Here is a 20,919-nt window from a genome sequence, read left to right as displayed (position 1 = left end):
TTCCCATCTCTGGGTGTCCCCAGTGCTCTCCCAGGGGCCAGCCATGATTCCAGAGAGGGGAAGCAGGGGGGAGTTGCGAAGGAGGAGAAAAAAAAAAAAAAGAGCCCCCCTGCCCCCTGGAACCCTAGCCTTTGCCGGGGGGAGGGGGGGGCTTCACAACCCAAGGAAGATGCCACATTTCACTGTGTTCTTTCATCCTCAGTGTTTGCTATATTTCCCAACCTGATGTAATGTGTTGTTTTTGCTTCACTTGGGTAATGTGAATATTCTCATAATCTGTTTTGTGCGCACGGAGAGGATGTGTTTTATGACATGTGCAAGTGGGAAATTATTCTTTGTGTTTGCACTCATGATGATCTGCCAACTGCTTGCTTAGCAGTGTATTACTGATTTATGTCTTTTTGGTCTACTTCTGTTTTATGCAATACAGTTTATTTTTTCTAATAACTGGTTGTGAAGTCTCCTTTTGTGGTCTCCTGAACAGATTAGGTCAAAAATTTGTCTCTAGGTCACTAAAGACCCTGGTGCGCATCACTGGCACTGCTACAAAGTAATAGAGAAGGTGTGGTGGTATCAGCATTTTTAAAATATATTGCAGGGGGGCAAGCAGGGGGGAAAGAACAAGGGCTATTGCATCCAGAGGCTCCAGGACAGCTGCAGTGAGGTCGGGCTCCTGCCATAGTTCCTGTCAAGGTCTGAACATTCACCCCCCCCCACGGTAGCAGAGCATCTCATATTGCCAAGTTAGGCGGTCAGTCTCCAAGTCTTCTGCAGCCATGTGTTAAACCCTCCGCTGGGGAAAGAGGAGTTGCCCTAGTTCACTTGGAGACTTGTCTTGGTTCCAGAGATCCAAGAAAGCAAAAAAAAAAAAGCAGCTGTTGTCTGGTCTCTCGTACGCTAGGGCGTCATCCACATAAAGCGAGACTGCACCAGTTGGGGACCCACACAGGACCTTCCTCGTAGCAAGGTTTGTAGCGCACATGCTGTTGGCAGTCTTACCATTGCTGACACATTGAAATACCAAAAAAGAATTTTAAAAAATAACTGATCACCCTTTTAAACTTCTGTTTACATTGCACCCAACTAAACAAGAACATGCGAGGTAACAAAACATCCATAAAAGCAAAGACGCCCGGCAAAGTGTTTATTACAAATTGCTTCAAGCTGAGAAATACAAGGCAATAAAAAGCTTAAGGTGCTCCCCCAAGGGAATGATCTTTAAACGAAGAGGCGATGATGGGACCCTTTGCCTCAGTTCCCCTCGATCCATTCGTTGGCGCAGCTAGTGTAAGAAATCAGCTCTTCTGGCTTGAACCACAAGTTGATCTCCTTTTTGGCACTTTCCACAGAGTCACTGCCATGGCATATGTTCCTATGGGAGGAAATAGACATTAGAGTGCAAAGAGCAGCACCTAACATTTGATGCACACCATTACGACAGTTTGAAGGGTTCACAAAACCGAGGACAGTGCAGATATGAGAAACCTGAAGACTACACATACTGGAAAAAAATAACAGCAAATTGATAGACATGTGGGCTTGGTAAAAACTGCTTTCGATACAAGTAGTTTTAACATCTTGGATGGTTTTGTTGAAGTAACCTGCCTGCATCAGAACAAGATAGGTCCGTGCCCCCAGTCAGCAATAAAGGGACTAGGAGGCAGAAGAGATTAATGTGCGTGTATTAATTTACCGTCATCCCACACAAAAAGCTTAAGGTTGGACTACTAGGGAAAAGAGTTGAAATAAGAATGGAAAAAACCAGACCACAAATAGATAAGCTTTCATTGTTCACTTAAATGACATACGATTTGAACGAGCAGGTTTCAAATCAGCCTCGCATGGCAGTCACTTCCATATCAGGCAATGTTCTAGTAAGGCCTGGGGCAAACATGGCTGCAAGGCCTCTGCCATGGGAACAGGGGTAATTTGCCTACGTTGTCCCGGAGTCCATCCGCGCTGCTATGGTTCTGCAAACTGGGCCAAATACGCCCTCAGCAAGTGACTGCGATACATAATCACAGCCCTCATGAATAATTGAAAAGCACAAGCTTAAAACCCAAACACCAGCTCTAGAACCGACTGTTCCAACTCAGTTTACAAAAAGGTACTTTAATCTATGCACAAAACAATACTACAAAGGAACTGATCATACAAACACTGGCAATTCTGTTACTACACCTTAAATCTGTCGTCCAATCTATGAAAATGTTGCTGTTGGCAGACTGATAACAGGTGTCTACCTCCCTTCTGGCACTCAGTGGTTAGATCTATCAAAAAGGACCACTGGGGGTGGGAGGGGGTAACTTGCTCTCAGCGCACTGGATAGTGTTAACAGAAGACCAGAGGCAGGCCTCAGCTCAAAAGGTTATTTTTCACGTTGAAAAAAAAAGCTACTCTTAGCAAAAGAGCCAAGTGAATTTCTAACGGAACCTCATCTACTTTGCCCCCGCTTTAAAGGCGGGGTCTCCTCCATCCAGCTTAGGGAATATGCTTATCTTAGAGGGAAAAGGCTTGTTAAACAAGCAAGTCGACAAAGCCTAAACACTTTACATAAAGCAGGAGATAAAAACAGATGCCCGTTCCCTGTACACATTGTTCCAATCTGCTTACAAGGAGTCTGAAAGGATGGCTGCCACTGAATTATCAAAGTAAATGCCTCTGCAACGAGGAAAACTGAAAAAAGGAAAAAAGCTGTGTGGGGGTCGGGGGCAGGCGGGTTGGGGTTTAAGGGAGGCCAACCAATCTGGAATCAGAACACATTAGCAAGCAACTGCCAGAAAAGCCCGCGAGTAAGCTGCCTTTAACAGACTGCAATCGACTAAAACCAACACTCCCATAAACGCAGCACTAGCGCAAATAATGCAAGTCTCCATTGCGTGGTCAGTCTCACCTGCAATTCTTTAAAACTACACACTTTGTATTAAGTCAATCGTGTTCTCTTTTGGATTTTTTTTTTTTACTGGCCGTGCACTCTGGGGCCAAGGGAACTTTTCCCAGGAAGGGGAGGGGGGGGGGGGGGGGGGGGAGTAAATGCATTAATTAGTCCTCTGTACCAAAACTGCACATTTTCTTACAGCAGCAATTAATCACATGAGAGCAATGACAAAAATACAGAGGGAAGCGCTTGTCAGGGAAACCTTTTCATCATGTGTTCATATCCACAGGGAGTGAGTGACTCATTTGATGTCGGCAAAGACGTTCCTCCCTGGGCCACATGCACACCATTTCCATCACGTACCTGCCAACCTGGACGCAGAAGTCTCCCCGGATGGTCCCAGGCCTGGAATGAACAGGGTTGGTCTCTCCCAGCATTACCCGGCCAGTCTTCACCACATTAAATCCTTCCCAGACCTGAAAAAAGTAAGCAGTAACCTTCAAGCAAAAAATAATTGTCACATGGTCAATTAAACACGACCCATTATGTTTGTCCACTGGAATTCCACTGCACAGAGCTCCTACTGTACATATTCTACCAGTAAATGTATGGCATTCACGTGGAGTGAATTCTCAAGTTAAACTACCCAAGCAATCACATGGGAAACATTAAAGCTTGTAAGAACTGCAAAACATTATCAGGGTGATTCTAATACATGGTGCTGCTTTTACTCAACTGAGTGCGAGGCTGAAGAGATGTCCCCGTATGTGCAAGTATCAAGTACAACAGATCAGCTTGCATGGAGGCTCCATCTTACCTGTGCAGTCAATCCGAGCCCCAGTTCCCATGTTTGTCATGTGCTGACTAGTTGCAGAGCAGCATATGCCTACACAAAGGTAGGCAGAGCAGAAATAAATACAGGATTTTGATGCCTGTACTTGTTCTTTTGCTGTCCCTCCCAACTAGAGTACGGATAGCACTCCCCCACATACCCCCCTCCTCCCTCCCAAAAGGTAATTAAAACTTGCCAGGGCAAACTTGAAGGAGAAAGTTAGTGGTGATTCAAATAAAGGATCAATGATGCATCTTTCCAGAAAAATCCTTACAAAATTAATTGTGGTGTAGACTGTGGCTGCTCTACAAGTCGCCCAGCATGATATGCATCTGGAAAGACACTGTTCTGTAGCGGAACGTGCACAGACTGCACTGTGCAAGATGATAAACAGCCATGGAAGACCTAGTCTGTTCTTTGTGGCCAGATGGATGGCTGTTGACAAATTAAGATTTGGTCATGTGAAAGGCCAGAGTCTGCTGATAGTCAAGCCAAGTTACTCTGTCCGGCTTACCGAGGCTATAAAAAAAAAAGGTACATAAATTAAAAAAAAGCATAAAACAGTCACATAGGCAAAATAGACATTAAAAATGAAATATAAAATGCATTACTATTTGATGAATTAAAAAAAACTTCAGTGACCCTATGAAAGTCGGCAGCAGCTCATCCTCATCAAAAGAACCCACATCACACCCCACCTCAAGAAGCCACACTGACTCCCGATCCAGAAGAGATACCAGTTAAAGATGCTGACCCACGCACAAAGCCCTGTACAATGAAGAAACAGCATCCATCAGCAAACTCCTGACCTCTGCTTCCTCACCAATACACCCCCCCCCCCCCCCCCCAGATCCGCCAACCGACAGAGGAGGCACTTTCTCGCCTGGCTGCCAAGGCGTTGAGCAGCCTTTCACTGCACCTCAGGACCACCCACTCACCCCAGCAATTCTGGAAATAACTCAAGACCTGGATATTTGAGTGAACAAACCATGCAACAGCCAACATCTCCAGCACCTCAAGACGATTTGATGCACTTTAATGTTGATTGATTAACTTCTAAGAAAAGATATACGGCTTAAACTCCCTTAAAGTTCCTGCATCTTACGGTTGCAGTTAGAAAGGAGCAAATGCCACAAAATGTCATTAAGAGACTGGAGATGCATCCCAAAGTTTGCTAAAAAACAAGGGTTTTAAAATAGTTTAATAGTGATAGAAAAGTAGGGTTTATAACATTTTTAAAGAAACAAAATGGCTAAAAGTCTGTTCTGAGAGCCCATCACAGGGATATGCTGATGTCTGGCACCCCCAGTAGACCAAAGTACTAAGGAAGCTCATTAACATTGACGCAGTATCCACCACCATGAACCAAAATAGGGATGTGTTCAACTCTCCAGCTACTTTGAGACCAACCAGTTGCTTCATTCAACACAATCTGGATTTCACCAAGGCTACAGCACCAAATCCACACTGGAAGCGCGATACCATTAAAATGACGAGACGCCCATCTGCTGTTCCCAAAACGGCATTGTTAAAAACACCCAGGTAGTTAAAATCATACACCGTGCCAAATGAGTGCCCCTTCACCATTAATCTGCAAAGTTTTCTTGTCTGGCCCACATGCCATAATGTGAGACTCCCCAAAGCTGGTGAGCAGGTCAAGTAACCCCCCTTAAGAGTTAAATGATTCGACCAGCAGAGCTCGAAAAATCCACTTGACCACTCATCTTTTTTGATCAGGTCGAGCTATTCTCATCCCTTTTGGCAAGTTGCCACTGAACAGGTGTGTTCAGTTGAAAAGTGGAGGGGCCATAAAAGATGCCTTTAAATAGTGTTATGTCAAATTTGCTCTGTGTTCACAGATAGAGGTCAAAAGTCAGTTTTTCTTACAATTCATTTTCCTTCTGACTGCAGAGTTCCAGGACTTTGAGGTGAACTGTGGGACCGCCTGCTTAAAATGTAAAAATATAAGGATATAGGATGTCAGGTTTTTCCGAACACATTTAAATGTGTAAGTATATTTCAGTAGTTTGGAAGGTCCTTTGTTTTGTGCGATTAAAAATATTTCAGTAGGATGAAAATGAATCAGAATACTTTACATGTTGAGGTGCAAAGGATGTTTTCTGAAACAGAATTTTCAGAGATTAATACACTATAGTTTTCAGTAATTAGCAGAGAGGTTATTGGACATTTCTTGGAATGATCGTGTGTAGATGACAGTATGTTACCACATCATGGTTTAGTAATATATTTATTAAAAACAAACACTTCTGCCCTGATCGGAATGTTGTTAGTAAACTAAAGTCCTAGGTTATGTGGGCTAGACCTCATGGGTATATGGGCTAGATCCTTGTGATACATGCAGAAAGCTTTAGTCTACTTAAAGACAAGATTGTTTTTGTACTGCAGAAATGCTGAGCTCACATAGGTGCGATCATATGAGATTAAGAACAAGGTGACTAAACTATTTGCCTAGGATCACAATTGGAGACCTGTTTACGGGTCAAGTACATTACAGTTAGGTCGAGTAACATGATTTTTTGAGCGCTGACCAGCATACGCAATTCCTTGGGGTCTATGCCCCAAGTACTGCATTGCCTGCATAAAGCAGTACCAGTATAGGGACCCCAAGACCATCACTGGATAGTTTGGTTATGGTGGGGCACAGGTTGTTTATATGACAGGTGGGGTCTGAAATAAACCCTTGGTGTACCCTTAGGGGTAAGAGGAGGGAAGGGGTTAACAGTCAAGACATTTTTCCTGTAGAACCAAACCCTCACTACTAAATTCTGTGTGATTAACACACAAAATTCACTAATGCGGCTTCAACCCACAAATCCAACAACATCAGCCACAGTTTAGGTCGATTGATAGTCAAACGCTATTGACAAATCCATAACAGCAGCAGCACCTGGCGACAGTATACTTGCCAATAAAGGTTAAAGCACTGCTCCACTGTACCCATACCCTGGCAGAACCCAAACCGAAAAGGACAAGATTTTGGAATAGTTTGCCCAAGTGTAAGCTATTAAACATCACCCAGGCGATTATTTTGACAGAGCCACCAATAAGGCCGATATGGAAGGAGGGGAGCATAAACAGGTTATTTGCTAGGTGGTCTTTATCAATGAAACGCCCGCTTACTTAATCCTTCTGGACTTAAGTTATAAAACTTAAGAATCAGCTTAACAGAGTTTGGGTTCTTGAATGTAACCATGTAAGATGCCTGAAGACCTGAACATCAGTGCCTACACAAACTAAGCATAATTCTACTTTCAACATGTAGACTATACAAACTACTGCAACAGATTGCTTCGACACCAATAGATGTGTGCCCACAGGTAGTGTAACCAAAGACTTTCAGCAATGCTTATGTGCGAGTAGGTGGCACCATATGGTTCTGCAGCAGTTTGAAAGAGCCACACAAGCCCTATCCAATGTGCACCAAAAACTATTTCTAGGTTCCTGTGCCCCTAGACTGATCCAGAGCTCCACTTCCACCCACATATTTGACAGACCCCAAGCAGGCTAAAAACGGTGTGCCAAGAAAGTAATTTCCCCAGAAAACGTCAGGATTCAAGCTGAGCCCCAAACTGCTGGAGACAAATGTGTCATGGACCTAAACGACATGTGCCTCTGGTCCTTGCGCTACACAAACTCAGTCAGGCATTAAGTGCAACCTTACGCACCCAAAGACAATGTAGGATCAATAGGCAAAGCTTTAAGTTGCCAGGCTCAAGAGGCTGCATTTGATAAAGGTTCTGCTCTTGATTACAGTCACATCTTAGGCCCCGCACAAAGGTAGTCACACTCAAAATCTGCTGGTAGGTTGAAAACATACCATAAGCACAAGAAAGTCAAGCAGGCCTCTATACCTCCACTTAATCTGGCAAGAGACTGCAATATCACGTAAACAATCTGATGTTCTGTCAATTCTTGCAGGCCCCAAATTCCCCAAGCCATCACTGACACGGCAACAGTTGCTACCTTCAAGTAGGCAATGAGGACGAATACCTGATCACACAAGCCCTGCAGTATTAAATAACTAAAGCACACCCAGTGGTTATGCGGCCAGACTTTCAGCTTCTTCCTTCAAACCAGCTCTGTCAGACAACATAAGTCAACTTTGGCTCAAACGTGTTCCAGGATCATAGCCAATGTCTTAACACTGACAAGGAGGGGGAAAACCTGGTCTACCCTTCATTATAAAGGAGGGCTGTATTTTGACTTGCAAAATGCCAAGGGCCTAGATACCTCAGAGCTTGTCTCACTATCTGGTCTAACAGAAAAAAGTGCACAGAGCAGGATAACACCTAGATTTACAGTTGCCTACTCTGGAAGCCAAAACCAACTGGACTTGCTAGAATACAAGGCAAACTAAGTCTGAGCCACTGCTACCATTTAATGACACCCTTACTGTCATGGCCACTTGGTTCAAGTCATGTTCAGCAGACCTTTGCTTAGACTGTACAAACCAGCTGAGTTTTTTCTTTTCTTAAGACGCAGAGAAACACCAATCTGAGCGACAGGAAAACAGTTTGGCCTTGAAAGCCTTACTACCAACCACAAAGGGAAGGCCGGCACATATCTTAACAAGCAACATGACTAAAGTGGTACAGTAATATGTATGGTGGTGTAGTACATTGTGCCAGGAGGCTATACATCTGAAGTGGCAAGACAAGCATCTTTTTGGTATTCAGCCACCTATCAGTACCTTAATACCAAAGGGAGATGCCAGCTGTAGACAATGAGTGCAGTCTCCAACCAGAAGTCACACAGGGTATTGATTCTGCAAAGTGGGGGTGTCACCTCATCTCTGGACACCTTTGGGGTGCTCCTGGATGGGATGGTCGGTTCTCGCTGTGTTCCCTAATTTTCCCACCAGACTTGCTGCCAAAAGTGGGGCTTTGTCCAGGGGGTGGCAACTCCACCAGTTGGAGTTGCCCTGGGGCACTATAACCCAAGGCTTGAGCCTTTGAGGCTCACCAACAGCTGGTACGGCTCCTGCAGGGGACAGTGTAAAGCACCTCCATCGAGGACAGGCTTTTTTTCTGACCACTGAGAGCACAAAGGCTCCCACCCCATGTGGTCAGAAACATGTCTGAAAGTGACAGGCTGGCAAAGACCAGTCAGTCCAGCTTTAGTAGTTTGGCTAACATACAGGGGGCATCTCTAAAATGCCCCTGGTGCATTTTTTCAATAAACTCCACACTGTCATCAGTGGGAGTTCACTGTGCCAAGTTGGATACCAAACTGCTCAGCATTCAGTGAAACCATTTTGGAGCTGTGGAGTTCATAATGACAAACTCCCAGACCCTGTACTCAATATGGCCACACTGCACTTACAGTATCCAAGAATTAACTTAGACACTGTAGGGGCATATGGTTCCTGCAGCTATGCCCTCACCTGTGGTATAGTGCACCCTGCCTTAGGGCTGTAGGGGTGTCTTACCTTTTGCCACAGGCAGTAGTTTGTGGGCATGGCACCCTGAAATGGTGGTCATGTCAACTGCCTTGCCTGTTTCTCCCCACCAGCATACACAAGCTGCAAAGGGAGTGTGCATGTGCTTGGTGAGGGATCCCTTAGGGTGGCATAATACATGCTGCAGCCTTTGGGGGATCTTCCCTGGCCTTGGGGCCCTTTTGTACCAGGTATACATTTTACAAAGGGAATACCTCTGTGCAAAGGGTGTGCCAATTCTGAAAATAACAAAGGTACAGATTTTGGGAAAGAACACTGGTGCTGGGACCTGGTTAGCAGGATCCTAGCACACCGTCAAAAGTTGGCATCAACACCAGGTGAAAAGTGGGGAGTAGCCATGCCAACAGTGGCACTTTCCCACACATTCATGAAACACTCACCTTGAGACCTATCTGACAGGAGGGACTTTAGCCTATTTGGTTCTCAACATGTAAGAGGACCCTCCACCATTGGGTGGTCCCATCCATTCCTAAGATGAGGAATCTTCAGTTTGAAATATTCAGACAATGGTGCTACTTGGTGAATAGTCTAAATGCAGATTCCTCACTGTCCTCCCACCTCTACTGAGGTGTCTGCTGATCACCTTAAGGTCCCAAGTTAAGTAGTCGCACCATCACCTGTAAATATATTTTTTCCTTCAAATGTTATATGTGAGGGAATCGAAAAAGATCAAGAAATGGATGTCAGCAAGCAGGGGTGGGGCTTATGTGAAGCTCCACAACACTGTATGAAGTCACCATGAAGCCATATAATGCCACCTACTTGTACTCCGGGAGCATTGCTTAAAAAAAGTCTCTGGACCCAGTATGGTGCTAGGGAATATTCTAGAGGAGAAATCTGGCTACAATATTGACTATGAACTAGAAAGAGGTTACCAATGTTAATTACCAATTTATAGAGAGCTAGGGAGGAAACAAAGGGCTAGGACAACATGATGTACGAGTAAAAAGGAGTTCATACTGGTTCAGCTGCAAGACTATTGTGCACTGAAAACCGAGGCAGGCTCATCCAAGAGGATTTACACCAGGTAGTTCCCAGAAACTAGGGCATGGTTTACCTCAGGGTATACAACACGGATCTTTTAGGACATACTTTGGTCTTTTCATTCCACATTCTAGGAAGCTGGCTGGAGCTAACTCAAGAATCTTTATTGGTATGAGGAAATTAGAATTCTAGGTCAGCACACAAATGCCATTTAAAAAAAAAACTTTAAATGGAAGAGTAACTCCATATTTTCAGAGTAGTAGGGATATACACATCATAGACCATTCTACACTCACCATAGGAACAACAGGGCTGGAGCCCATGTATTAAACCAAACTGGAGTAGAAAGGGCGATCCTTCAGGTCAATGTAGTGTTCCTTCAGAAGTTCATCGGAAGCCTGCAAGTGGCAAAGAAAGTATTGTTACCTGGGTGATGAGACCTCAACCCTGGTCATGCCAGTGATCTGAGTACAGCAGTTCACACCCAATATCAGAGTAGATCATTACCCAATTACGGTGTATGCTTAGACCCTATCACTTGTGTACACAAAATGCAAACAAACCAAAGACTACTCTCACCTGCATAAACTTAATTGCCACCATTCGGTAGCCCTTCTGCTCAAAGCGCTTGATTATCTCTCCTACCAGGCCCCGTTGAACGGCATCTGGCTTGATGCAAATGAAGGTACGTTCTCTAATACCATTACCAGACATGTTCCTAGAAGAAGGCAAGAGGGTGACAGAAAACTTAACATGGTTCATAATAAGGTGTACATCGAAGTAAACAAATTGGGCTCCCTACACAAGTCAGCTTCAAATCTAAACGTAAACTTTTCACACAAAAACTAAGGTTTAACAAAAATGCATCAGTCCATTTTTTAATCGGACCGAGTTACAAAAAAAAAAAAAAAAAAATGCACTTTTCAGAAAAAGCAGAAGCTAGCCTATTCAAAAGCACAATTTAAACCACAAAACTGGAGATTCTAGAATAAAGTTAGAGCTGCAGATTATATAACTTCTAAGGTAGTCTGACTTCTCGATCACTGTAAGGCTATCCCATTATTCGGGCACAGCAAGGAGGCTTCTCTGGAGATCTGACTAGGCTCCCTGATTAAGCCAGGTCAGGAGAAAACAGGTCTGTTCCGAGTTGTGAAATACACAAATCCTAAAGAGTGACAAATATGTCTCCTACATTCCTCGAACTACTGTAGGGGATAAAGTACCCCCTTCCACACATGAGTATCGTCTGTCACTGCGGATTACAATGGACAGAGAAAGGAGGCTGAAGAATGAGGCGAATTGCAATATCCTTCTAATGTATTAGAAAGGTTATGTTATTCCTTATACATCTTCAAACCATCACCCCTCCCACAAACCACTTACATCACTGGTATCTTGCACTTGTGTATATTACAGACATGGATAAAGCATCACCTGCACTGCAAACGTGTTTGCAAAATTTAAATTCTAATTCAAATCAGATTAAGAATGTTATGACTCAGATTGTGTGGATACATGCAGAGATCTGATTGTTCTGGTCATTCTATACCATGGAAAAACATGGTGCCATAAATACCTTTCTACTGGTCACATTTTGTTATTAAAAAAAGAAGATCAGAAGATGGCCAGTTCCTGTTTTCCTTTTTTAAACTTCTGCCGAATGATGTTCCCGATGGCATGCCTTTCACCTTGGCTGCTCGCACCATATTGAGAGGTCAGAATTCAACTGCAATAACTTAGTTGAGCAGATACATTATTTCTTAATTACAGGTGAACGAAAGACTACTTCATTGTCGTACATTATATGGATATTTCAAGTCACCAAGGAGATCCTTGATCATGTAAAACAAGAAAGCAGATGCTGTTCAATTATAAGTTCACATAACTCAAGGTGACATGCAATAGCCTTCTAATGTATTAGAAGATACTTTATTCCTTGTAAGTACGGCCACACCATCACCCTTCCCACAAAAAGCTTAAATCCTCAGCGTTGCTCTTCATATGAAAGAACGCCCGTAAACGTAATTGCGCTATCTAGTGCCAAATAAACACCAAAATGCAGTTAAGATATGTTGCTTAAGGATGCTGGAATTCGTTTAATACAAGTCAGATTTTAAAAAAGTTGTAGCTCAGAATGTACAAGCCTGCACAGATTTTTTCCCTATAATTACACAAAACGTTAAAACAACATTTCCATAAGTATTCCCTTTCTGCTCATCGAGCAGATATAAACAGCAGAAGGAAAAAAACTGTTTCGTATTTGAATCTGCATCTTTATACACCGTTTCCTGAAATTCCCCTGGGCTGCTGGATCTGGCCGGAGACCCTGACATCGGAACTAAAAAGGTCCTTAGTTATTGCAGTTTAGGCAACTTCATGCCTTCCTTGCAAGGGACTGAGCTAGAACGTGCCTGCAACAAACAAATCGGAGATTGGCTTTTATACATGGATTATGTACTCTTCCATGTATTCTAAAAATTACAAACCAACTGAGAACAGAAAACACTGCAGCTAAACGAGAATCAAGACTATGGCAAATAAGTTTCAGGAAGAAAAAACCCTCAAAGGCATAACTTAATACTTTAGGTTCTATATCCTAGGTGCACTTCCTGAAGAGTAGATTTTCTCAAACCTAGCATTTCAGAAATGTTGCACCGGATCAGGCATCCAAAACAAACGTTTCAAGGGCAAATACAAACATTAGTCACACATACATATTAAAATAATAATGGAGAGATTACGTTAGGCAGGACTAAGGCTAAGAAAAGCGTGAGGTTGCACAAGATTAGTAGCTCTGAACAGATGTGGGACTTAACCAGCAGGTACACAAGGAAACTGTTTACAAGCCTAACACAAAGAGCTGATACTCTTTACTCTGATTAATCTCGTTCTGCAGTAGCCATCTATAACCTTCTCATGGGAAATGCTGCCAAGTTACATTTCTGAGTCACCGTGAACCTTTAAGAACTGTTGACCAGCCGATATCTGGGTTCCAACCTCAAGTAGGGATTAAGCAGCCGCAGACAAATAATCCGTTGTGTAAAATGAATGTTTACTGGACCCGTGTTGCATGTGCGCTTCTTTATAGTGGAGTCCCACTAAACACCCTACTTTCGGCAACATTACGAGCTTAGTCCATTTATAATAGATAATGTTTCAGAAGAAAATATGACTTCGGGTTAACATGAGCTCATCTTTACTACATCAGATTTTCTATATAAACTCGCCGCACTTGGCTTGTAGATGACATGCTATTGGCCTACTAAAACCGACTACAAAATTCCATCCATTTTGCTCCCAAGAAATGATTTTTTTTTATCCAAAACTTAACACGCTGGGCTTGCAGGGTATCATTTCAGAACTGTGCAAATGGTCATTACCATAGAACTCCGCAAATACACATCAGCGTGCGGGCAGGCTTCCCGACATATCAATCCGTGACAGTAGGTGGCACACCCGTCTGGGAAACACGCCAGTCCGTCGTAATTATTTCCCTTCAAAACTTAGCTATACTTTCTCCGCATGCCACCGATGGCTTCTGCAGGCAGTGAGACTCAATGTTATCTCTGAAGACGAGGGGGTTGGGCGGTCTCGAAGGCAAGGATTACTTCAATGCACTAATCCTGGCTGCCCGATTTCACCCATACAAAACGCTTTATAAACCGTAAACTCTAGCTGAGATTTGATCCCCGGGGAGAGAAGGCACGAAAATCATGTCGCTTGTCCTGCCATCACTACTTCACTTGCAGTCACAGCGGGCCACCGTTACCACAACTTCATAGCCACAGAGCCGTGTAAGCGCAGGGTCGAGCCAGAACATACCAGTCCTCAGTGTAACTTAACAGTTTGTCCGCTAGTCAATTATAAGTCCATAGTAGACATTTGTGTACTGCACAAGCAGTTTATACAATATTCCTAGCTCGAACCTAGAAGCTGAAAATGGCATCAACAACGGTAAATCATTAAGCTGCAGCATGCAGGGCTTCCTAAGAAAGAAAAGTTCTAACGTGAGAAGACCCGATACGAGGATGTCACTCATTCACACAGGAGCTACAGAAAGACTGGAAGGCCCCTCCTATAAACCCAACATGTAATATGTGGGTAGGGCCATCCTTAAACTGCCATGCGTACTGAAATTATATTTTTACAGAAAAAAATTTGATGCAAGACCCTTCTTTCGGATTACTACATAGTAATTCATCTGGACGGCACAAGTAGATAAGATGCATTCAGAAGAAACCCCCATAAAACATATTACAAAGTTCCTGAGACTATCCGTTCGTTGCTATGCATAGTACCATATACATAACCCCTTGTCCCTGTCGGTTTATGCTAGACTTTTATAAATCGGGAACTCTTACTCACCCCCACTATATACACTCAATAAAAGACGAGAGCATTCGATATTTCACCCTTCCCCGCCAAAAAACAAAAAAAACTTTCTTACTGTAACAAACCTGTTCCAACTCCGATCCACACAAGCTCTCAAACTCTTATTAGGAACTTAAACGTGCCACCAGAATTTAAAAAAAATAATCCATTATTTTGAGAATCAATCTAGACCACCACCAAAAGAAAAAACTACGTAAACCTTCAACCCACTTCGATTTCTTCCTTAGACTTCTGTCCTTGCTCATTCGATACGACGTCCTATTTAAACCCAAACAGCTGATCATTTAAAATAGAATGTAAACTGAAATAAAGTATTTAGACAAAAATCACTATATACACCAACAGGTGGCCAATCACTAATAGCAGTGCGATATATTCCGTAAAAAGCTAGCAGAACAGAACACCGGTGAATCATCACGGAAATGCGTGCGTTAAACATCTACCACTACTAATGGCAAAATAGGGCTCCTCAGAAGGAAGCGGGTGCAAGGGATAGTGCGAAGCTACAAGTCTCCGTATATTACAAATACAAAAAATATGGGATAAAAAGTAAGCCTGCACTCCGCCTACCATTTCGGAACGCGGCAAAGCCCAACCACCTCCCTACCACCCAAGATTAGATAACCGCAGCCAGCATCATGAAAGATGAGGACAAAAAAAATATACATATATCAGGAAGCGGGCTCAGCTATCCGGAAACATGGAGCCAGGTTATGGCCATGCATCCATTTCAACGGGTCATGGTACACAAAGGGAGCGCGGGTCCACGTATAGAGAAGCGGTGACGCTCAGCCGAAGAAAAGTCATCGCCGCACCGTGAAAGTGTTTTACCTTAAAGGGTGGTAGGTACGTGAACGGCAATTACAATTGAAGACTAGGGTGTGCGTGGAGGGAGAGGAGTTGAGGAGGCTCCGAAGAACTGGGGAAAGGAAAGAAGTGTTGCTGGAAACTGGATTCTAAACTCTGTTGTACCTGCTGCAGGAGTGCTATATTTCCTCCGTTGCTGGAAGCAGCGGTGGGCATAGAAGAGCAAAAGAGAGTAGGACCGACAACCGGAGTACACCGGCAAGTCGACTGGATAGTCTTTAGTACTTTGTAGAGGCACGTGTGGACTCCTAGGCCAATAAGCACATCAGAAATCTGTGCGAATAAGCAGGATTGGTTGAACTACAATCAGGATTGCACAACAGTCTCCAACCTTAAATCGTTTTATATATGACGGGTCCAACCACTCACATACTGGTCCTAGAATATGTAAAGCCAAGCGATTGGCTGCCGTGCGACCCGGAAGTGCTGAATTACGAAACAATGTAGTCAGTAAAATGACCAATAGCAGACAGCTGATGTTGGTCGGAGTTTAACTACTGTTCGTGTTTGTAAGCCTCGTACAGGTGGTGTTCATGATTATCTTTCTTTCTATGCAAGTGTCTGACGTCTTTCTGCATTTTCTAAGCTGGAGAAATGACTAGTCTTGCCAGTGTATCCGTTTTAGAGCTGTATCTCGGTGTGTTTATTTTATCATGGTTACCAATCTCCACAGTGTCTACACCAGAGGTCTGTCTTTCTAGTATCTCAGCCTCGGGTATGGATTCAGGGTTGTTGGCTGAGGTCTATCTCAGTGGGGTTGCTTCCTCTGTCTTAATGTTCGTTTACATGCGGTGTCTGCATCCCACATCTCTGTGTTTCTGGCCCCAGTCTTCTTCTGTAGTGCCTTTCATGTGCTATTGCGGTATTTGCAGGGTGAGGACGAAGAAAGATCGCCTTCCTGTTGAATGTGCTTGTTCGTTTTGGGAGAGTTGCGAGGAGATGTAGTAAAGACGAGTGTTGTAAGTGACTTACGGAGGGAAGGGGGGGGGGGGTCATGTACAAAGGTGCATGGCGAGAAATCCCTTTCAAGAGTCTTGCCCCGCTTCCTCCTACTTAGCCCTAAAGGAAGTTAGAGGTTTAGATGTGATAACCCTTATGGCTGTGTAGGCCAGTGTAATATAATGTCGACCATTTCTCTTCGTCCGTAGCATTGAGAATGTCAATTAAACGTTACTAATGCCTGTGGAAGTGATAGTGGCCTCTGCTGTATTTCAGACACTCCAATTTTCTCCTTCGTACGACTTTCTTAAGCAGGTCTCTTACTTTTGAATACCTGAGCTCTCTTTCTCCTATACCTTTCTGTCATCTTCATCTGCATATCTCATACTTTTCCAAAATTACAAATGACACTTATGAGACCACCGGGGTTGGACACTCTGCAGAGAAGCCAAATATTGATTGGATGTGCATGTAGGCTGCACACCTTTATGATTCACTGTAAGAAATTCGCACTGCCTTCAGCCTCAGCGTCAGAGCTCTCATTCATGCGTGGTCGTAACACCTGCTCAAAACCTGAACGTACTCAGACACCTGGAGGTGACTTAGTTCAAAGTATGAACTATACAAGATTCATATGTTGCATGAATAAAAACATGTATAAAGACATCTTGAAAAAAGCAGATTAAAATAGAAACATAGATTGCATCACTGATGAAACACCTTAAGGATTGTTCCTGTCTGTCGAGAAATGGATCCACATTCTTGCCAGTAAAGTTAAGATTATAATTATAGAGACCATTTTCAAAGTTGTTTTTTAATTAATGTTGGGTCTGAGAGCTGACAGGGTATGGTCCGCGTAAAGTTCTGTTAACGATGTACTTCAGCTCAACAGAAATGCGTTTGATTTCTTCCCAGGAATGGGGGAACACTACAAGCTCAAAACACCGTTGAGCATTAAGCCTCCCAGTATTCTAATTACAGAGTGTGTGGAAACACACACATGCATAATGCTAACAGAGAACAAGGTAAGGAAAGTCAAGGGGAATGCACATGTAGCATAGCATTACACCATCGCACACCTTCCCTCCAGGACCTTACCAAATATTGTTAGGGGCTTTGAATGTAAGATTTTCCACATGGCGTACCTAGCTCAGACGGGGCAGGCATGTGACGGCAAGCATTGTTGGAAAAGAGTGAGAGCAGGCCTGATTCTGGTTGCAGCAACTATTTTTGAGTAGACTTCAGGCTTGCACTCACCTATGTCCTGGTGGAAAGTTCCGACACAGGGGCACATGCAGTGCTACCTACGCATTCAGTGTGTTGTGGGTGGGAAAGGAGCCTACAGGGGACAGGTAGTTGCATTTTTACCTCTCAGTCATGACCTGGCTGCAAACACCCAACTTCACAGACAACCGCAATTCTTTGTCCACGGTGTTCCTGGGCTGGCAGCACGTCTTAGCGGTCAAATTGCGAGCCCAGCTGGATTTTTGGAGCTTTTCCAGGCAGAGCTGCACATCGGAAGCACAAAGACACACTGTATCAAGTGCTACATTGCCACGAGACAAACATATCTGATTTTTTTTTTTAAATATAGCTCGCCGTTGTGTTTCTGCTCACTGTAGGCACACTTTGTCACTATTATCTGTCTATGAGATAAAGTTATACCATAGCATCAGATATTAGGAATAGTTTTTACAGGTTGCCAGTGCAACTGGATACGTTGATGGGAAATTGAGGCACGTTTGGGAAGTATGAACAGAAGGTGGATTGCCATATTTTGTACCATTGCCACAGGGCCCCACCCCCTTCTCACAATGTGATATTTGTCTTGAAGTTGGCAGGTCTGCTGTTGTGTGGTGTCGACCCCATGCCCGCATGGTCAGGGGCCTAGGCAGTCAGCTGAACCTTTTACTTCCTCCCCCTGCAGTTTTGCTTTGCTGATATTAATGATGTAAAAATGTTAAGACCACATCAGGCATTCTTGTTGACTCCCATGATTTAAGGCGTTCTAAGGAATCACAAAATGTGTAATTAAGTCTGAAATCTAAATCATTCGGGACATTTCATAAAATGGTTGCTGTTGATTTTACTGCATCCTGTGATACTATTTTGGGAGCGGGAACTTCAGGAGTCAAATCATCTGAGAACACCATAAGTAACTCATACTTTTTGTTAGACTGACCAAAGCACATTCTGTCATTGTACATTCTCACCAGAAAAATGTTAATTTAATTATTATGAATCATTACAGTTTCATCAGTGTTGGCCATTTCTCTGATCTTACTGAATGTGAACCCATAGCCAGCACTCAAGTGGCTTTAAAAATTCATTTGCGTTTTCAAAGAGTGCAAACCTAACTGAAGCCTGGTGGTAATGTTGCTTCTGGGAGCTCATTGTACATACATGTTTTCAAATGTATGCAGGCATGTAGTTTGACTGGGCATACAAATCTGCTGCAAATACATTCACCTCACTATTTAGATCAGCTACTCAGTTTAAAACTTCATCTTGGAAGAAACTAGCTGCAGATAAAAACATATTTTCCCTTTGAGACTCACATACTCTGTATTTTGTTCTTTTGCCAGTCCTGTTGACCCTTGTTATGGCTAAACTACAGGAAAAACATTGAAGATCCTCTACTTTCCGATCAGATGTTTGTAGGTGGACTGGGTTAGCCATCTGTCTTCTAAATGGACGGGCATTGGGCTTGGTTGTCGTCACTTTCTCAAAAAACTCAAATTCTTGTTGTTATTCACTGGTTGTGCTTTTTGCTCAGTCTCTCTAAAGTGATTCTGTCTAGGCAGTCCACCACCACGAATGTTTCTCATGTTTATCTCTTCTACATCTTCCAGAGATGTTTCTCTGATCTTTGTCTCTGCTACATTACTCTGGCTCAGACAGGTAAATATAGAGCCTGCAGCTCAATAATACTGCCTCCCTGTGGTCTGTCTCTTGCCTGATACCCTTTTCTAGCATGGCCTTCGTATGATCCGTCTCTCCTATCATATTCTATCAGACGTTTCTCTACCATATATGTGTGGTACTCTGCTTTGTTTCAGAGATGTATCTATAATATCACCCTCTGCTGCAGTACTCTGTTGTAGATAAGTCTGTGTTTTGTTTGTTTACTGGCAGTTTTTATACAGCCTGAAATCTGCCCAAGGGCATTGGTGTGCTTTACACATGAGCTAGTTTTTTTTTTTTTAAGGAAATGGGAGATTAAGGGCCTCATTTAGATATTGGCAGAGAGGTTACTCCGTCACAACGGTGACGGATATCCTGTCTGCCAAAGTCTACATACCATAGGAAATAATGGGATTGAAATATCTAAAGCAGGCCCTAAGTTAATTGCCTAGGCCCTACGTGATTTGCCCTGAATCACAGGATGTTGAGATGACACCAAGAGTCAGACCTGGTTCCCCAGTTCCAAAGGTGGCACCTCTGACCATTTGCCATATCCCTTATGTGTCTGCTAAACCATCCTGTCATAGAGATCTGTGTAGAGTATGTGATATCTTGCATTGAGCTGGAGCGGTATCTGTTGTGCAATTTCACTGTCTGTCAAGTTAGCCCACAGACATTTCTACAGTGCACCATTCTGCAATAGTAGGTCTAATGTTAAATAGCGCATGCAGGATGTGACACACTGAAGGTAGCTGACCTCTGTGGTATTTTCACAGCTCCCATGTAATATTTAAAGTGCCCATAATGTTTTTAATAGAGTGAACTTAGTCAGGCATAAGCCATTTTAATGGAATAACCTGTGGGCTGAGATTTAACAGAACTAGACTGAAACCAGCTGTAGTATTCTTAGTAATATGTGTGCAATTGCTCGTTACTTCACCAGCCACTGAGAATGCAGGGCAGATTTGTGTTTCCTGCAGCAGAAGAGTGACAGATCATGTAGCTTATTAAACAAAATAAATGTCTTATTCTGGAAAACAATTTCTCAAGCCCCTGCAAGAGCATGGCTCACCTATTTTCTGAATCTCATTGGTGTGGGGGAGATTCACACAAGTTTTGGCAGAGGCCGCCCCCAAAGGGGGCATCAATGGCAGCACAGTAACAGCCACCGGGGACCCATAAATTAAAGGCTTATGCCGCCTTAGCGTCAAACCAACGAGGCGAGTGGCGTCCTTCTCCCCATCAGGGGAAGAAAAGCACACCAAGTTTGGCATGAAGGCACTGCGCCAAGTAGTGATTTGAACCCCCCCTCCGTCCATGAGGGAGACACCACCGCACCCTCAGCTGGGTCACGGGAGGGTTAAAAGGACTGCGCTGTCCCTGCAGAATGTACATTAGTGGGACTGGGTCAGCACACAAGAAATTAAATATCTCCAAAGTATCTTGTAATGCAATAATATCAAGGGCCTGGTGCCCTGAGTGCTACACTCGTCCCTGGGAGCATAATCAGGAGTAGTCCAGCCCACTAATTTTAAAAAACATGGGCAGGGGAGAAATGTCCTGAAAAAGATGACGAGAGGCAACAAGAAAACTGAGTATCTAGAGTCAACACATGCCTGACATGGACAACTACTGTTGGATACC

General features: G+C 43.5%; 1 protein-coding gene and 1 pseudogene across 3 annotated transcripts in view; one reads left to right on the top strand and one right to left on the bottom strand.

The window, feature by feature from the left end:
• Positions 1-1,127: 1,127 nt before the first annotated feature.
• Positions 1,128-15,526, bottom strand: LOC138259719 (nucleoside diphosphate kinase B-like; annotated as a pseudogene).
• A 326-nt stretch (positions 15,527-15,852) lies between these two features.
• Positions 15,853-20,919, top strand: part of DHX34 (DExH-box helicase 34) — a 387,340-nt gene continuing 382,273 nt past the window's right edge. For 2 of the 3 annotated variants that reach the window (XM_069207613.1, XM_069207612.1), the window contains exon 1: positions 15,858-15,956. The gene's annotated coding sequence lies outside the window, so the exon portion shown is untranslated. Of the gene's footprint in view, positions 15,957-20,919 lie in introns of all 3 variants that reach the window. The other variant, XM_069207615.1, reaches the window with a different exon arrangement.

The sequence above is a fragment of the Pleurodeles waltl genome, chromosome 9, assembly GCF_031143425.1.
Source record: "Pleurodeles waltl isolate 20211129_DDA chromosome 9, aPleWal1.hap1.20221129, whole genome shotgun sequence".
Taxonomy (NCBI): domain Eukaryota; kingdom Metazoa; phylum Chordata; class Amphibia; order Caudata; family Salamandridae; genus Pleurodeles; species Pleurodeles waltl.
This window is presented reverse-complemented; position numbering and strand designations above follow the sequence as displayed.